Here is a 19,890-nt window from a genome sequence, read left to right on the forward strand (position 1 = left end):
ACCAATCCAAACAAACCCATTTGAACAACGTAAAAAAACGTACAGATATAATTGGCATAAATCACATCAACCAACAAATACCGATGTAAACGACCTTCTGCTAAACCAACTAATTTATGCTTCTAAGGTTCATGTTTTGGCATTTCATTGCCAAATATTTTAAAACACAAACAATTTCATAGCCAGAAAAGTTTTCAAAAACATTAACGAATAACACAATAAACTATTAGGACCAAACTACGAACAACGATCACTCTTAGCATCTTACAACAATCCACCCAATAGAGTCTGTTAGAACAGAGTTCTAACAAAAGCCAATCTGGCCAACCAAAATTGGAACCACACAACCATTTCAGGTCGACCGAAAACGATCATTCCATAACTGATAAAGCAAAAGTATAGGAATAAATAATCCACTTTATTTAAAAAATCCAACCGAAACTATCGACAGCATCCCAGAATGATGCTTTCAATGAAAACCGTTGCTGAAATTTGTCCAAACAATCCAATACTATCCAAACTGACCTAATTTATCAAGTCAAAAACTAAAATAGAGTCAAACCACATGAATTAAGATGCAGACAATTTTAGATTATTCCATTTCTAACTAACCAACCCTGATGAAAATGAATCAAACTCAACATAGAGAAACCATCTAGTAGAGATAGAGTATAGTTAAGTTTAATCAAACCTATTCGTCCAACTCCTATGAAACTGAGTCTATCCATACATAAAGAGAAGCAATTACAAATTATCCAAAACGAAGCAAGCCGTGGCAAACCAATAAAAAATCAATCTAAAATCAAAACTGGCGGAAGCAAACCTGGCATACCCAAATAAAATAAGAAATCAAATCAACTCCTCTCTAAAATATAAGTAGACCAAGTCGTAGGTAAATAAAACAAATGAGCGTAGATCAATCGAAACAATCCCGTATAAACAATCTAAAAAAACCAAAAAAAGAAACTTGTTTTAATCAATTTAACCCACAAGAATAGAGCTTATTATAACTCTAATCACACTATATTTAATTAAACAAACCCATTATAACATATACCACAGGCTGCATAATATCCCAAATCTAAGTGAAAGAAAACCAACATATTTGTAGGAGTTGGGAAATCAACTGCGCTCTATCAAAAACTGAAAACTTACCTAATAAAATCAAAACAATGCAAATAAACAACGACCAATCCAAACAAACCCATTTGAACAACGTAAAAAAACGTACAGATATAATTGGCATAAATCACATCAACCAACAAATACCGATGTAAACGACCTTCTGCTAAACCAACTAATTTATGCTTCTAAGGTTCATGTTTTGGCATTTCATTGCCAAATATTTTAAAACACAAACAATTTCATAGCCAGAAAAGTTTTCAAAAACATTAACGAATAACACAATAAACTATTAGGACCAAACTACGAACAACGATCACTCTTAGCATCTTACAACAATCCACCCAATAGAGTCTGTTAGAACAGAGTTCTAACAAAAGCCAATCTGGCAACCAAAATTGGAACCACACAACCATTTCATGTCGACCGAAAACGATCATTCCATAACTGATAAAGCAAAAGTATAGGAATAAATAATCCACTTTATTTAAAAAATCCAACCGAAACTATCGACAGCATCCCAGAATGATGCTTTCAATGAAAACCGTTGCTGAAATTTGTCCAAACAATCCAATACTATCGAAACTGACCAAATTTATCAAGTCAAAAACTAAAATAGAGTCAAACCACATGAATTAAGATGCAGACAATTTTAGATTATTCCATTTCTAACTAGCCAACCCTGATGAAAATGAGTCAAACTCAACATAGAGAAACCATCTAGTAGAGATAGAGTATAGTTAAGTTTAATCAATCCTATTCGTCCAACTCTTATGAAACTGAGTCTATCCATACATAAAGAGAAGCAATTACAAATTATCCAAAACGAAGCAAGCCGTGGCAAACCAATAAAAAATCATTCAAAAATCAAAACTGGCGAAAGCAAACCAGGCATACCCAAATAAAATAAGAAATCAAATCAACTCCTCTCTAAAATATAAGTAGACCAAGTCGTAGGTAAATAAAACAAATGAGCGTAGATCAATCGAAACAATCCCGTATAAACAATCTAAAAAAACCAAAAAAAGAAACTTGTTTTAATCAATTTAACCCACAAGCATAGAGCTTATTATAACTCTAATCACACTATATTTAATTAAACAAACCCATTATAACATATACCACAGGCTGCATAATATCCAAAATCTAAGTGAAAGAAAACCAACATATTTGTAGGAGTTGGGAAATCAACTGCGCTCTATCAAAAACTGAAAACTTACCTAATAAAATCAAAACAATGCAAATAAACAACGACCAATCCAAACAAACCCATTTGAACAACGTGAAAAAACGTACAGATATAATTGGCATAAATCACATCAACCAACAAATACCGATGTAAACGACCTTCTGCTAAACCAACTAATTTATGCTTCTAAGGTTCATGTTTTGGCATTTCATTGCCAAACATTTTAAAACACAAACAATTTCATAGCCAGAAAAGTTTTCAAAAACATAAACGAATAACACAATAAACTATGAGGACCAAACTACGAACAACGATCACTCTTAGCATCTTACAACAATCCACCCAATAGAGTCTGTTAGAACAGAGCTCTAACAAAAGCCAATCTGGCCAGCCAAAATTGGAACCACACAACCATTTCATGTCGACCGAAAACGATCATTCCATATCTGATAAAGCAAAAGTATAGGAATAAATAATCCACTTTATTTAAAAAATCCAACCGAAACTATCGACAGCATCCCAGAATGATGCTTTCAATGAAAACCGTTGCTGAAATTTGTCCAAACAATCCAATACTATCCAAACTGACCTAATTTATCAAGTCAAAAACTAAAATAGAGTCAAACCACATGAATTAAGATGCAGACAATTTTAGATTATTCCATTTCTAACTAACCAACCCTGATGAAAATGAATCAAACTCAACATAGAGAAACCATCTAGTAGAGATAGAGTATAGTTAAGTTTAATCAAACCTATTCGTCCAACTCTTATGAAACTGAGTCTATCCATACATAAAGAGAAGCAATTACAAATAATCCAAAACGAAACAAGCCGTGGCAAACCAATAAAAAATCAATCTAAAATCAAAACTGGCGGAAGCAAACCAGGCATACCCAAATAAAATAGGAAATCAAATCAACTCCTCTCTAAAATATAAGTAGACCAAGTCGTAGGTAAATAAAACAAATGAGCGTAGATCAATCGAAACAATCCCGTATAAACAATCTAAAAAAACCAAAAAAAGAAACTTGTTTTAATCAATTTAACCCACAAGAATAGAGCTTATTGTAACTCTAATCACAATATATTTAATTAAACAAACCCATTATAACATATACCACAGGCTGCATAATATCCAAAATCTAAGTGAAAGAAAACCAACATATTTGTAGGAGTTGGGAATTCAACTGCGCTCTATCAAAAACTGAAAACTTACCTAATAAAATCAAAACAATGCAAATAAACAACGACCAATCCAAACAAACCCATTTGAACAACGTAAAAAAACGTACAGATATAATTGGCATAAATCACATCAACCAACAAATACCGATGTAAACGACCTTCTGCTAAACCAACTAATTTATGCTTCTAAGGTTCATGTTTTGGCATTTCATTGCCAAATATTTTAAAACACAAACAATTTCATAGCCAGAAAAGTTTTCAAAAACATTAACGAATAACACAATAAACTATTAGGACCAAACTACGAACAACGATCACTCTTAGCATCTTACAACAATCCACCCAATAGAGTCTGTTAGAACAGAGCTCTAACAAAAGCCAATCTGGCCAACCAAAATTGGAACCACACAACCATTTCATGTCGACCGAAAACGATCATTCCATAACTGATAAAGCAAAAGTATAGGAATAAATAATCCACTTTATTTAAAAAATCCAACCGAAACTATCGACAACATCCCAGAATGATGCTTTCAATGAAAACCGTTGCTGAAATTTGTCCAAACAATCCAATACTATTCAAACTGACCTAATTTATCAAGTCAAAAACTAAAATAGAGTCAAACCACATGAATTAAGATGCAGACAATTTTAGATTATTCCATTTCTAACTAACCAACCCTGATGAAAATGAATCAAACTCAACATAGAGAAACCATCTAGTAGAGATAGAGTATAGTTAAGTTTAATCAAACCTATTCGTCCAACTCCTATGAAACTGAGTCTATCCATACATAAAGAGAATCAATTACAAATTATCCAAAACGAAGCAAGCCGTGGCAAACCAATAAGAAATCATTCAAAAATCAAAACAGGCGGAAGCAAACCAGGCATACCCAAATAAAATAAGAAATCAAATCAACTCCTCTCTAAAATATAAGTAGACCAAGTCGTAGGTAAATAAAACAAATGAGCGTAGATCAATCGAAACAATCCCATATAAACAATCTAAAAAAACCAAAAAAAGAAACTTGTTTTAATCAATTTAACCCAGAAGAATAGAGCTTATTATAACTCTAATCACACTATATTTAATTAAACAAACCCATTATAACATATACCACAGGCTGCATAATATCCTAAATCTATGTGAAAGAAAACCAACATATTTGTAGGAGTTGGGAAATCAACTGCGCTCTATCAAAAACTGAAAACTTACCTAATAAAATCAAAACAATGCAAATAAACAACGACCAATCCAAACAAACCCATTTGAACAACGTAAAAAAACATACAGATATAATTGGCATAAATCACATCAACCAACAAATACCGATGTAAACGACCTTCTGCTAAACCAACTAATTTATGCTTCTAAGGTTCATGTTTTGGCATTTCATTGCCAAATATTTTAAAACACAAACAATTTCATAGCCAGAAAAGTTTTCAAAAACATTAACGAATAACACAATAAACTATTAGGACCAAACTACGAACAACGATCACTCTTAGCATCTTACAACAATCCACCCAATAGAGTCTGTTAGAACAGAGTTCTAACAAAAGCCAATCTGGCAACCAAAATTGGAACCACACAACCATTTCATGTCGACCGAAAACGATCATTCCATAACTGATAAAGCAAAAGTATAGGAATAAATAATCCACTTTATTTAAAAAATCCAACCGAAACTATCGACAGCATCCCAGAATGATGCTTTCAATGAAAACCGTTGCTGAAATTTGTCCAAACAATCCAATACTATCCAAACTGACCTAATTTATCAAGTCAAAAACTAAAATAGAATCAAACCACATGAATTAAGATGCAGACAATTTTAGATTATTCCATTTCTAACTAACCAACCCTGATGAAAATGAATCAAACTCAACATAGAGAAACCATCTAGTAGAGATAGAGTATAGTTAAGTTTAATCAAACCTATTCGTCCAACTCCTATGAAACTGAGTCTATCCATACATAAAGAGAAGCAATTACAAATTATCCAAAACGAAGCAAGCCGTGGCAAACCAATAAAAAATCAATCTAAAATCAAAACTGGCGGAAGCAAATCAGGCATACCCAAATAAAATAAGAAATCAAATCAACTCCTCTCTAAAATATAAGTAGACCAAGTCGTAGGTAAATAAAACAAATGAGCGTAGATCAATCGAAACAATCCCGTATAAACAATCTAAAAAAACCAAAAAAAGAAACTTGTTTTAATCAATTTAACCCACAAGAATAGAGCTTATTATAACTCTAATCACACTATATTTAATTAAACAAACCCATTATAACATATACCACAGGCTGCATAATATCCCAAATCTAAGTGAAAGAAAACCAACATATTTGTAGGAGTTGGGAAATCAACTGCGCTCTATCAAAAACTGAAAACTTACCTAATAAAATCAAAACAATGCAAATAAACAACGACCAATCCAAACAAACCCATTTGAACAACGTAAAAAAACGTACAGATATAATTGGCATAAATCACATCAACCAACAAATACCGATGTAAACGACCTTCTGCTAAACCAACTAATTTATGCTTCTAAGGTTCATGTTTTGGCATTTCATTGCCAAATATTTTAAAACACAAACAATTTCATAGCCAGAAAAGTTTTCAAAAACATTAACGAATAACACAATAAACTATTAGGACCAAACTACGAACAACGATCACTCTTAGCATCTTACAACAATCCACCCAATAGAGTCTGTTAGAACAGAGTTCTAACAAAAGCCAATCGGGCAACCAAAATTGGAACCACACAACCATTTCATGTCGACCGAAAATGATCATTCCATAACTGATAAAGCAAAAGTATAGGAATAAATAATCCACTTTATTTAAAAAATCCAACCGAAACTATCGACAGCATCCCAGAATGATGCTTTCAATGAAAACCGTTGCTGAAATTTGTCCAAACAATCCAATACTATCCAAACTGACCTAATTTATCAAGTCAAAAACTAAAATAGAATCAAACCACATGAATTAAGATGCAGACAATTTTAGATTATTCCATTTCTAACTAACCAACCCTGATGAAAATGAATCAAACTCAACATAGAGAAACCATCTAGTAGAGATAGAGTATAGTTAAGTTTAATCAAACCTATTCGTCCAACTCCTATGAAACTGAGTTTATCCATACATAAAGAGAAGCAATTACAAATTATCCAAAACGAAGCAAGCCGTGGCAAACCAATAAAAAATCAATCTAAAATCAAAACTGGCGGAAGCAAACCAGGCATACCCAAATAAAATAAGAAATCAAATCAACTCCTCTCTAAAATATAAGTAGACCAAGTCGTAGGTAAATAAAACAAATGAGCGTAGATCAATCGAAACAATCCCGTATAAACAATCTAAAAAAACCAAAAAAAGAAACTTGTTTTAATCAATTTAACCCACAAGAATAGAGCTTATTATAACTTTAATCACAATATATTTAATTAAACAAACCCATTATAACATATACCACAGGCTGCATAATATCCAAAATCTAAGTGAAAGAAAACCAACATATTTGTAGGAGTTGGGAAATCAACTGCGCTCTATCAAAAACTGAAAACTTACCTAATAAAATCAAAACAATGCAAATAAACAACGACCAATCCAAACAAACCCATTTGAACAACGTAAAAAAACGTACAGATATAATTGGCATAAATCACATCAACCAACAAATACCGATGTAAACGACCTTCTGCTAAACCAACTAATTTATGCTTCTAAGGTTCATGTTTTGGCATTTCATTGCCAAAAATTTTAAAACACAAACAATTTCATAGCCAGAAAAGTTTTCAAAAACATTAACGAATAACACAATAAACTATTAGGACCAAACTACGAACAACGATCACTCTTAGCATCTTACAACAATCCACCCAATAGAGCCTGTTAGAACAGATCTCTAACAAACGACAATCTGGACAACCAAAATTGGAACCACACAACCATTTCATGTCGACCGAAAACGATCATTCCATAACTGATAAAGCAAAAGTATAGGAATAAATAATCCACTTTATTTAAAAAATCCAACCGAAACTATCGACAGCATCCCAGAATGATGCTTTCAATGAAAACCGTTGCTGAAATTTGTCCAAACAATCCAATACTATCCAAACTGACCTAATTTATCAAGTCACAAACTAAAATAGAGTCTAACCACATGAATTAAGATGCAGACAATTTTAGATTATTCCATTTCTAACTAACCAACCCTGATGAAAATGAATCAAACTCAACATAGAGAAACCATCTAGTAGAGATAGAGTATAGTTAAGTTTAATCAAACCTATTCGTCCAACTCCTATGAAACTGAGTCTATCCATACATAAAGAGAAGCAATTACAAATTATCCAAAATGAAGCAAACCGTGGCAAACCAATAAAAAATCAATCAAAAATCAAAACTGGCGGAAGCAAATCAGGCATACCCAAATAAAATAGGAAATCAAATCAACTGCTCTCTAAAATAGAAGTAGACCAAGTCGTAGGTAAATAAAACAAATGATCGTAGATCAATCGAAACAATCCCGTATAAACAATCTAAAAAAACCAAAAAAAGAAACTTGTTTTAATCAATTAACCCACAAGAATAGAGCTTATTATAACTCTAATCACACTATATTTAATTAAACAAACCCATTATAACATATACCACAGGCTGCATAATATCCCAAATCTAAGTGAAAGAAAACCAACATATTTGTAGGAGTTGGGAAATCAATTGTGCTCTATCAAAAACTGAAAACTTACCTAATAAAATCAAAACAATGCAAATAAACAACGACCAATCCAAACAAACCCATTTGAACAACGTAAAAAAACGTACAGATATAATTGGCATAAATCACATCAACCAACAAATACCGATGTAAACGACCTTCTGCTAAACCAACTAATTTATGCTTCTAAGGTTCATGTTTTGGCATTTCATTGCCAAATATTTTAAAACACAAACAATTTCATAGCCAGAAAAGTTTTCAAAAACATTAACGAATAACACAATAAACTATTAGGACCAAACTACGAACAACGATCACTATTAGCATCTTACAACAATCCACCCAATAGAGTCTGTTAGAACAGAGCTCTAACGAAAGCCAATCTGTTCAACCAAAATTGGAACCACACAACCATTTCAGGTTGACCGAAAACGATCCTTCCATAACTGATAAAGCAAAAGTATAGGAATAAATAATCCACTTTATTTAAAAAATCCAACCGAAACTATCGACAGCATCCCAGAATGATGCTTTCAATGAAAACCGTTGCTGAAATTTGGCCAAACAATCCAATACTATCCAAACTGACCTAATTTATCAAGTCAAAAACTAAAATAGAATCAAACCACATGAATTAAGATGCAGACAATTTTAGATTATTCCATTTCTAACTAACCAACCCTGATGAAAATGAATCAAACTCAACATAGAGAAACCATCTAGTAGAGATAGAGTATAGTTAAGTTTAATCAAACCTATTCGTCCAACTCCTATGAAACTGAGTCTATCCATACATAAAGAGAAGCAATTACAAATTATCCAAAACGAAGCAAGCCGTGGCAAACCAATAAGAAATCAATCAAAAATCAAAACTGGCGGAAGCAAACCAGGCATACCCAAATAAAATAAGAAATCAAATCAACTCCTCTCTAAAATATAAGTAGACCAAGTCGTAGGTAAATAAAACAAATGAGCGTAGATCAATCGAAACAATCCCGTATAAACAATCTACAAAAACCAAAAAAAGAAACTTGTTTTAATCAATTTAACCCACAAGAATAGAGCTTATTATAACTCTAATCACACTATATTTAATTAAACAAACCCATTATAACATATACCACAGGCTGCATAATATCCCAAATCTAAGTGAAAGAAAACCAACATATTTGTAGGAGTTGGGAAATCAACTGCGCTCTATCAAAAACTGAAAACTTACCTAATAAAATCAAAACAATGCAAATAAACAACGACCAATCCAAACAAACCCATTTGAACAACGTAAAAAAACGTACAGATATAATTGGCATAAATCACATCAACCAACAAATATCGATGTAAACGACCTTCTGCTAAACCAACTAATTTATGCTTCTAAGGTTCATGTTTTGGCATTTCATTGCCAAATATTTTAAAACACAAACAATTTCATAGCCAGAAAAGTTTTCAAAAACATTAACGAATAACACAATAAACTATTAGGACCAAACTACGAACAACGATCACTCTTAGCATCTTACAACAATCCACCCAATAGAGTCTGTTAGAACAGAGCTCTAACAAAAGCCAATCTGGCCAACCAAAATTGGAACCACACAACCATTTCATGTCGACCGAAAATGATCATTCCATAACTGATAAAGCAAAAGTATAGGAATAAATAATCCATTTTATTTAAAAAATCCAACCGAAACTATCGACAACATCCCAGAATGATGCTTTCAATGAAAACCGTTGCTGAAATTTTTCCAAACAATCCAATACTATCGAAACTGACCAAATTTATCAAGTCAAAAACTAAAATAGAGTCAAACCACATGAATTAAGATGCAGACAATTTTAGATTATTCCATTTCTAACTAGCCAACCCTGATGAAAATGAGTCAAACTCAACATAGAGAAACCATCTAGTAGAGATAGAGTATAGTTAAGTTTAATCAAACCTATTCGTCCAACTCCTATGAAACTGAGTCTATCCATACATAAAGAGAAGCAATTACAAATTATCCAAAACGAAGCAAGCCGTGGCAAACCAATAAAAAATCATTCAAAAATCAAAACTGGCGGAAGCAAACCAGGCATACCCAAATAAAATAAGAAATCAAATCAACTCCTCTCTAAAATATAAGTAGACCAAGTCGTAGGTAAATAAAACAAATGAGCGTAGATCAATCGAAACAATCCCATATAAACAATCTAAAAAAACCAAAAAAAGAAACTTGTTTTAATCAATTTAACCCACAAGCATAGAGCTTATTATAACTCTAATCACACTATATTTAATTAAACAAACCCATTATAACATATACCACAGGCTGCATAATATCCAAAATCTAAGTGAAAGAAAACCAACATATTTGTAGGAGTTGGGAAATCAACTGCGCTCTATCAAAAACTGAAAACTTACCTAATAAAATCAAAACAATGCAAATAAACAACGACCAATCCAAACAAACCCATTTGAACAACGTGAAAAAACGTACAGATATAATTGGCATAAATCACCTCAACCAACAAATACCGATGTAAACGACCTTCTGCTAAACCAACTAATTTATGCTTCTAAGGTTCATGTTTTGGCATTTCATTGCCAAACATTTTAAAACACAAACAATTTCATAGCCAGAAAAGTTTTCAAAAACATAAACGAATAACACAATAAACTATGAGGACCAACCTACGAACAACGATCACTCTTAGCATCTTACAACAATCCACCCAATAGAGTCTGTTAGAATAGAGCTCTAACAAAAGCCAATCTGGCCAGCCAAAATTGGAACCACACAACCATTTCATGTCGACCGAAAACGATCATTCCATATCTGATAAAGCAAAAGTATAGGAATAAATAATCCACTTTATTTAAAAAATCCAACCGAAACTATCGACAGCATCCCAGAATGATGCTTTCAATGAAAACCGTTGCTGAAATTTGTCCAAACAATCCAATACTATCCAAACTGACCTAATTTATCAAGTCAAAAACTAAAATAGAATCAAACCACATGAATTAAGATGCAGACAATTATAGATTATTCCATTTCTAACTAACCAACCCTGATGAAAATGAATCAAACTCAACATAGAGAAACCATCTAGTAGAGATAGAGTATAGTTAAGTTTAATCAAACCTATTCGTCCAACTCTTATGAAACTGAGTCTATCCATACATAAAGAGAAGCAATTACAAATTATCCAAAACGAAACAAGCCGTGGCAAACCAATAAAAATTCAATCTAAAATCAAAACTGGCGGAAGCAAACCAGGCATACCCAAATAAAATAAGAAATCAAATCAACTCCTCTCTAAAATATAAGTAGACCAAGTCGTAGGTAAATAAAACAAATGAGCGTAGATCAATCGAAACAATCCCGTATAAACAATCTAAAAAAACCAAAAAAAGAAACTTGTTTTAATCAATTTAACCCACAAGAATAGAGCTTATTGTAACTCTAATCACAATATATTTAATTAAACAAACCCATTATAACATATACCACAGGCTGCATAATATCCAAAATCTAAGTGAAAGAAAACCAACATATTTGTAGGAGTTGGGAAATCAACTGCGCTCTATCAAAAACTGAAAATTACCTAATAAAATCAAAACAATGCAAATAAACAACGACCAATCCAAACAAACCCATTTGAACAACGTAAAAAAACGTACAGATATAATTGGCATAAATCACATCAACCAACAAATACCGATGTAAACGACCTTCTGCTAAACCAACTAATTTATGCTTCTAAGGTTCATGTTTTGGCATTTCATTGCCAAATATTTTAAAACACAAACAATTTCATAGCCAGAAAAGTTTTCAAAAACATTAACGAATAACACAATAAACTATTAGGACCAAACTACGAACAACGATCACTCTTAGCATCTTACAACAATCCACCCAATAGAGTCTGTTAGAACAGAGTTCTAACAAAAGCCAATCTGGCAACCAAAATTGGAACCACACAACCATTTCATGTCGACCGGAAATGATCATTCCATAACTGATAAAGCAAAAGTATAGGAATAAATAATCCACTTTATTTAAAAAATCTAACCGAAACTATCGACAGCATCCCAGAATGATGCTTTCAATGAAAACCGTTGCTGAAATTTGTCCAAACAATCCAATACTATCCAAACTGACCTAATTTATCAAGTCAAAAACTAAAATAGAATCAAACCACATGAATTAAGATGCAGACAATTTTAGATTATTCCATTTCTAACTAGCCAACCCTGATGAAAATGAATCAAACTCAACATAGAGAAACCATCTAGTAGAGATAGAGTATAGTTAAGTTTAATCAAACCTATTCGTCCAACTCCTATGAAACTGAGTCTATCCATACATAAAGAGAAGCAATTACAAATTATCCAAAACGAAGCAAGCCGTGGCAAACCAATAAGAAATCAATCAAAAATCAAAACTGGCGGAAGCAAACCAGGCATACCCAAATAAAATAAGAAATCAAATCAACTCCTCTCTAAAATATAAGTAGACCAAGTCGTAGGTAAATAAAACAAATGAGCGTAGATCAATCGAAACAATCCCGTATAAACAATCTAAAAAAACCAAAAAAAGAAACTTGTTTTAATCAATTTAACCCACAAGAATAGAGCTTATTATAACTCTAATCACACTATATTTAATTAAACAAACCCATTATAACATATACCACAGGCTGCATAATATCCTAAATCTATGTGAAAGAAAACCAACATATTTGTAGGAGTTGGGAAATCAACTGCGCTCTATCAAAAACTGAAAACTTACCTAATAAAATCAAAACAATGCAAATAAACAACGACCAATCCAAACAAACCCATTTGAACAACGTAAAAAAACGTACAGATATAATTGGCATAAATCACATCAACCAACAAATACCGATGTAAACGACCTTCTGCTAAACCAACTAATTTATGCTTCTAAGGTTCATGTTTTGGCATTTCATTGCCAAATATTTTAAAACACAAACAATTTCATAGCCAGAAAAGTTTTCAAAAACATTAACGAATAACACAATAAACTATTAGGACCAAACTACGAACAACGATCACTCTTAGCATCTTACAACAATCCACCCAATAGAGTCTGTTAGAACAGAGTTCTAACAAAAGCCAATCTGGCAACCAAAATTGGAACCACACAACCATTTCATGTCGACCGAAAACGATCATTCCATAACTGATAAAGCAAAAGTATAGGAATAAATAATCCACTTTATTTAAAAAATCCAACCGAAACTATCGACAGCATCCCAGAATGATGCTTTCAATGAAAACCGTTGCTGAAATTTGTCCAAACAATCCAATACTATCCAAACTGACCTAATTTATCAAGTCAAAAACTAAAATAGAGTCAAACCACATGAATTAAGATGCAGACAATTTTAGATTATTCCATTTCTAACTAACCAACCCTGATGAAAATGAATCAAACTCAACATAGAGAAACCATCTAGTAGAGATAGAGTATAGTTAAGTTTAATCAAACCTATTCGTCCAACTCCTATGAAACTGAGTCTATCCATACATAAAGAGAAGCAATTACAAATTATCCAAAACGAAGCAAGCCGTGGCAAACCAATAAAAAATCAATCTAAAATCAAAACTGGCGGAAGCAAACCAGGCATACCCAAATAAAATAAGAAATCAAATCAACTCCTCTCTAAAATATAAGTAGACCAAGTCGTAGGTAAATAAAACAAATGATCGTAGATCAATCGAAACAATCCCGTATAAACAATCTAAAAAAACCAAAAAAAGAAACTTGTTTTAATCAATTAACCCACAAGAATAGAGCTTATTATAACTCTAATCACACTATATTTAATTAAACAAACCCATTATAACATATACCACAGGCTGCATAATATCCCAAATCTAAGTGAAAGAAAACCAACATATTTGTAGGAGTTGGGAAATCAATTGTGCTCTATCAAAAACTGAAAACTAACCTAATAAAATCAAAACAATGCAAATAAACAACGACCAATCCAAACAAACCCATTTGAACAACGTAAAAAAACGTACAGATATAATTGGCATAAATCACATCAACCAACAAATACCGATGTAAACGACCTTCTGCTAAACCAACTAATTTATGCTTCTAAGGTTCATGTTTTGGCATTTCATTGCCAAATATTTTAAAACACAAACAATTTCATAGCCAGAAAAGTTTTCAAAAACATTAACGAATAACACAATAAACTATTAGGACCAAACTACGAACAACGATCACTCTTAGCATCTTACAACAATCCACCCAATAGAGTCTGTTAGAACAGAGCTCTAACAAAAGCCAATCTGGTCAACCAAAATTGGAACCACACAACCATTTCATGTCGACCGAAAACGATCATTCCATAACTGATAAAGCAAAAGTATAGGAATAAATAATCCACTTTATTTAAAAAATCCAACCGAAACTATCGACAGCATCCCAGAATGATGCTTTCAATGAAAACCGTTGCTGAAATTTGTCCAAACAATCCAATACTATCCAAACTGACCTAATTTATCAAGTCAAAAACTAAAATAGAATCAAACCACATGAATTAAGATGCAGACAATTTTAGATTATTCCATTTCTAACTAACCAACCCTGATGAAAATGAATCAAACTCAACATAGAGAAACCATCTAGTAGAGATAGAGTATAGTTAAGTTTAATCAAACCTATTCGTCCAACTCCTATGAAACTGAGTCTATCCATACATAAAGAGAAGCAATTACAAATTATCCAAAACGAAGCAAGCCGTGGCAAACCAATAAAAAATCAATCAAAAATCAAAACTGGCGGAAGCAAATCAGGCATACCCAAATAAAATAAGAAATCAAATCAACTGCTCTCTAAAATATAAGTAGACCAAGTCGTAGGTAAATAAAACAAATGAGCGTAGATCAATCGAAACAATCCCGTATAAACAATCTAAAAAAACCAAAAAAAGAAACTTGTTTTAATCAATTTAACCCACAAGAATAGAGCTTATTATAACTCTAATCACACTATATTTAATTAAACAAACCCATTATAACATATACCACAGGCTGCATAATATCCCAAATCTAAGTGAAAGAAAACCAACATATTTGTAGGAGTTGGGAAATCAATTGCGCTCTATCAAAAACTGAAAATTACCTAATAAAATCAAAACAATGCAAATAAACAACGACCAATCCAAACAAACCCATTTGAACAACGTAAAAAAACGTACAGATATAATTGGCATAAATCACATCAACCAACAAATACCGATGTAAACGACCTTCTGCTAAACCAACTAATTTATGCTTCTAAGGTTCATGTTTTGGCATTTCATTGCCAAATATTTTAAAACACAAACAATTTCATAGCCAGAAAAGTTTTCAAAAACATTAACGAATAACACAATAAACTATTAGGACCAAACTAAGAACAACGATCACTCTTAGCATCTTACAACAATCCACCCAATAGAGTCTGTTAGAACAGAGCTCTAACAAAAGCCAATCTGTCCAACCAAAATTGGAACCACACAACCATTTCAGGTCGACCGAAAACGATCATTCCATAACTGATAAAGCAAAAGTATAGGAATAAATAATCCACTTTATTTAAAAAATCCAACCGAAACTATCGACAGCATCCCAGAATGATGCTTTCAATGAAAACCGTTGCTGAAATTTGTCCAAACAATCCAATACTATCCAAACTGACCTAATTTATCAAGTCAAAAACTAAAATAGAGTCAAACCACATGAATTAAGATGCAGAGAATTTTAGATTATTCCATTTCTAACTAACCAACCCTGATGAAAATGAATCAAACTCAACATAGAGAAACCATCTAGTAGAGATAGAGTATAGTTAAGTTTAATCAAACCTATTCGTCCAACTCCTATGAAACTGAGTCTATCCATACATAAAGAGAAGCAATTACAAATTATCCAAAACGAAGCAAGCCGTGGCAAACCAATAAAAAATCAATCAAAAATCAAAACTGGCGGAAGCAAACCTGGCATACCCAAATAAAATAAGAAATCAAATCAACTCCTCTCTAAAATATAAGTAGACCAAGTCGTAGGTAAATAAAACAAATGAGCGTAGATCAATCGAAACAATCCCGTATAAACAATCTAAAAAAACCAAAAAAAGAAACTTGTTTTAATCAATTTAACCCACAAGAATAGAGCTTATTATAACTCTAATCACACTATATTTAATTAAACAAACCCATTATAACATATACCACAGGCTGCATAATATCCCAAATCTAAGTGAAAGAAAACCAACATATTTGTAGGAGTTGGGAAATCAACTGCGCTCTATCAAAAACTGAAAACTTACCTAATAAAATCAAAACAATGCAAATAAACAACGACCAATCCAAACAAACCCATTTGAACAACGTGAAAAAACGTACAGATATAATTGGCATAAATCACCTCAACCAACAAATACCGATGTAAACGACCTTCTGCTAAACCAACTAATTTATGCTTCTAAGGTTCATGTTTTGGCATTTCATTGCCAAACATTTTAAAACACAAACAATTTCATAGCCAGAAAAGTTTTCAAAAACATAAACGAATAACACAATAAACTATGAGGACCAAACTACGAACAACGATCACTCTTAGCATCTTACAACAATCCACCCAATAGAGTCTGTTAGAACAGAGCTCTAACAAAAGCCAATCTGGCCAGCCAAAATTGGAACCACACAACCATTTCATGTCGACCGAAAACGATCATTCCATATCTGATAATGCAAAAGTATAGGAATAAATAATCCACTTTATTTAAAAAATCCAACCGAAACTATCGACAGCATCCCAGAATGATGCTTTCAATGAAAACCGTTGCTGAAATTTGTCCAAACAATCCAATACTATCCAAACTGACCTAATTTATCAAGTCAAAAACTAAAATAGAATCAAAACACATGAATTAAGATGCAGACAATTTTAGATTATTCCATTTCTAACTAACCAACCCTGATGAAAATGAATCAAACTCAACATAGAGAAACCATCTAGTAGAGATAGAGTATAGTTAAGTTTAATCAAACCTATTCGTCCAACTCTTATGAAACTGAGTCTATCCATACATAAAGAGAAGCAATTACAAATTATCCAAAACGAAACAAGCCGTGGCAAACCAATAAAAATTCAATCTAAAATCAAAACTGGCGGAAGCAAACCAGGCATACCCAAATAAAATAGGAAATCAAATCAACTCCTCTCTAAAATATAAGTAGACCAAGTCGTAGGTAAATAAAACAAATGAGCGTAGATCAATCGAAACAATCCCGTATAAACAATCGAAAAAAACCAAAAAAAGAAACTTGTTTTAATCAATTTAACCCACAAGAATAGAGCTTATTGTAACTCTAATCACAATATATTTAATTAAACAAACCCATTATAACATATACCACAGGCTGCATAATATCCCAAATCTAAGTGAAAGAAAACCAACATATTTGTAGGAGTTGGGAAATCAACTGCGCTCTATCAAAAACTGAAAATTAACTAATAAAATCAAAACAATGCAAATAAACAACGACCAATCCAAACAAACCCATTTGAACAACGTAAAAAAACGTACAGATATAATTGGCATAAATCACATCAACCAACAAATACCGATGTAAACGACCTTCTGCTTTCAATGAAAACCGTTGCTGAAATTTGTCCAAACAATCCAATACTATCCAAACTGACCTAATTTATCAAGTCACAAACTAAAATAGAGTCAAACCACATGAATTAAGATGCAGACAATTTTAGATTATTCCATTTCTAACTAACCAACCCTGATGAAAATGAATCAAACTCAACATAGAGAAACCATCTAGTAGAGATAGAGTATAGTTAAGTTTAATCAAACCTATTCGTCCAACTCCTATGAAACTGAGTCTATCCATACATAAAGAGAAGCAATTACAAATTATCCAAAACGAAGCAAGCCGTGGCAAACCAATAAAAAATCAATCAAAAATCAAAACTGGCGGAAGCAAACCAGGCATACCCAAATAAAATAGGAAATCAAATCAACTGCTCTCTAAAATATAAGTAGACCAAGTCGTAGGTAAATAAAACAAATGAGCGTAGATCAATCGAAACAATCCCGTATAAACAATCTAAAAAAACCAAAAAAAGAAACTTGTTTTAATCAATTTAACCCACAAGAATAGAGCTTATTATAACTCTAATCACACTATATTTTATTAAACAAACCCATTATAACATATACCACAGGCTGCATAATATCCCAAATCTAAGTGAAAGAAAACCAACATATTTGTAGGAGTTGGGAAATCAACTGCGCTCTATCAAAAACTGAAAACTTACCTACTAAAATCAAAACAATGCAAATAAACAACGACCAATCCAAACAAACCCATTTGAACAACGTAAAAAAACGTACAGATATATTTGGCATAAATCACATCAACCAACAAGTACCGATGTAAACGACCTTCTGCTAAACCAACTAATTTATGCTTCTAAGGTTCATGTTTTGGCATTTCATTGCCAAATATTTTAAAACACAAACAATTTCATAGCCAGAAAAGTTTTCAAAAACATTAACGAATAACACAATAAACTATTAGGACCAAACTACGAACAACGATCACTCTTAGCATCTTACAACAATCCACCCAATAGAGTCTGTTAGAACAGAGCTCTAACGAAAGCCAATCTGGCCAACCAAAATTGGAACCACACAACCATTTCATGTCGACCGAAAACGATCATTCCATAACTGATAAAGCGAAAGTATAGGAATAAATAATCCACTTTATTTAAAAATCCAACCGAAACTATCGACAGCATCCCAGAATGATGCTTTCAATGAAAACCGTTGCTGAAATTTGTCCAAACAATCCAATACTATCCAAACTGACCTAATTTATCAAGTCAAAAACTAAAATAGAGTCAAACCACATGAATTAAGATGCAGACAATTTTAGATTATTCCATTTCTAACTAACCAACCCTGATGAAAATGAATCAAACTCAACATAGAGAAACCATCTAGTAGAGATAGAGTATAGTTAAGTTTAATCAAACCTATTCGTCCAACTCCTATGAAACTGAGTCTATCCATACATAAAGAGAAGCAATTACAAATTATCCAAAACGAAGCAAGCCGTGGCAAACCAATAAAAAATCAATCAAAAATCAAAACTGGCGGAAGCAAACCAGGCATACCCAAATAAAATAGGAAATCAAATCAACTCCTCTCTAAGATATAAGTAGACCAAGTCGTAGGTAAATAAAACAAATGAGCGTAGATCAATCGAAACAATCCCGTATAAACAATCTAAAAAAACCAAAAAAAGAAACTTGTTTTAATCAATTTAACCCACAAGAATAGAGCTTATTATAACTCTAATCACACTATATTTTATTAAACAAACCCATTATAACATATACCACAGGCTGCATAATATCCCAAATCTAAGTGAAAGAAAACCAACATATTTGTAGGAGTTGGGAAATCAATTGCGCTCTATCAAAAACTGAAAACTTACCTAATGAAATCAAAACAATGCAAATAAACAACGACCAATCCAAACAAACCCATTTGAACAACGTGAAAAAACGTACAGATATAATTGGCATAAATCACATCAAC

This window comes from Nelumbo lutea, chromosome 3 (genome assembly GCF_056320005.1).
Source record: "Nelumbo lutea isolate HS-2025 chromosome 3, American lotus-T2T, whole genome shotgun sequence".
NCBI lineage: Eukaryota > Viridiplantae > Streptophyta > Magnoliopsida > Proteales > Nelumbonaceae > Nelumbo > Nelumbo lutea.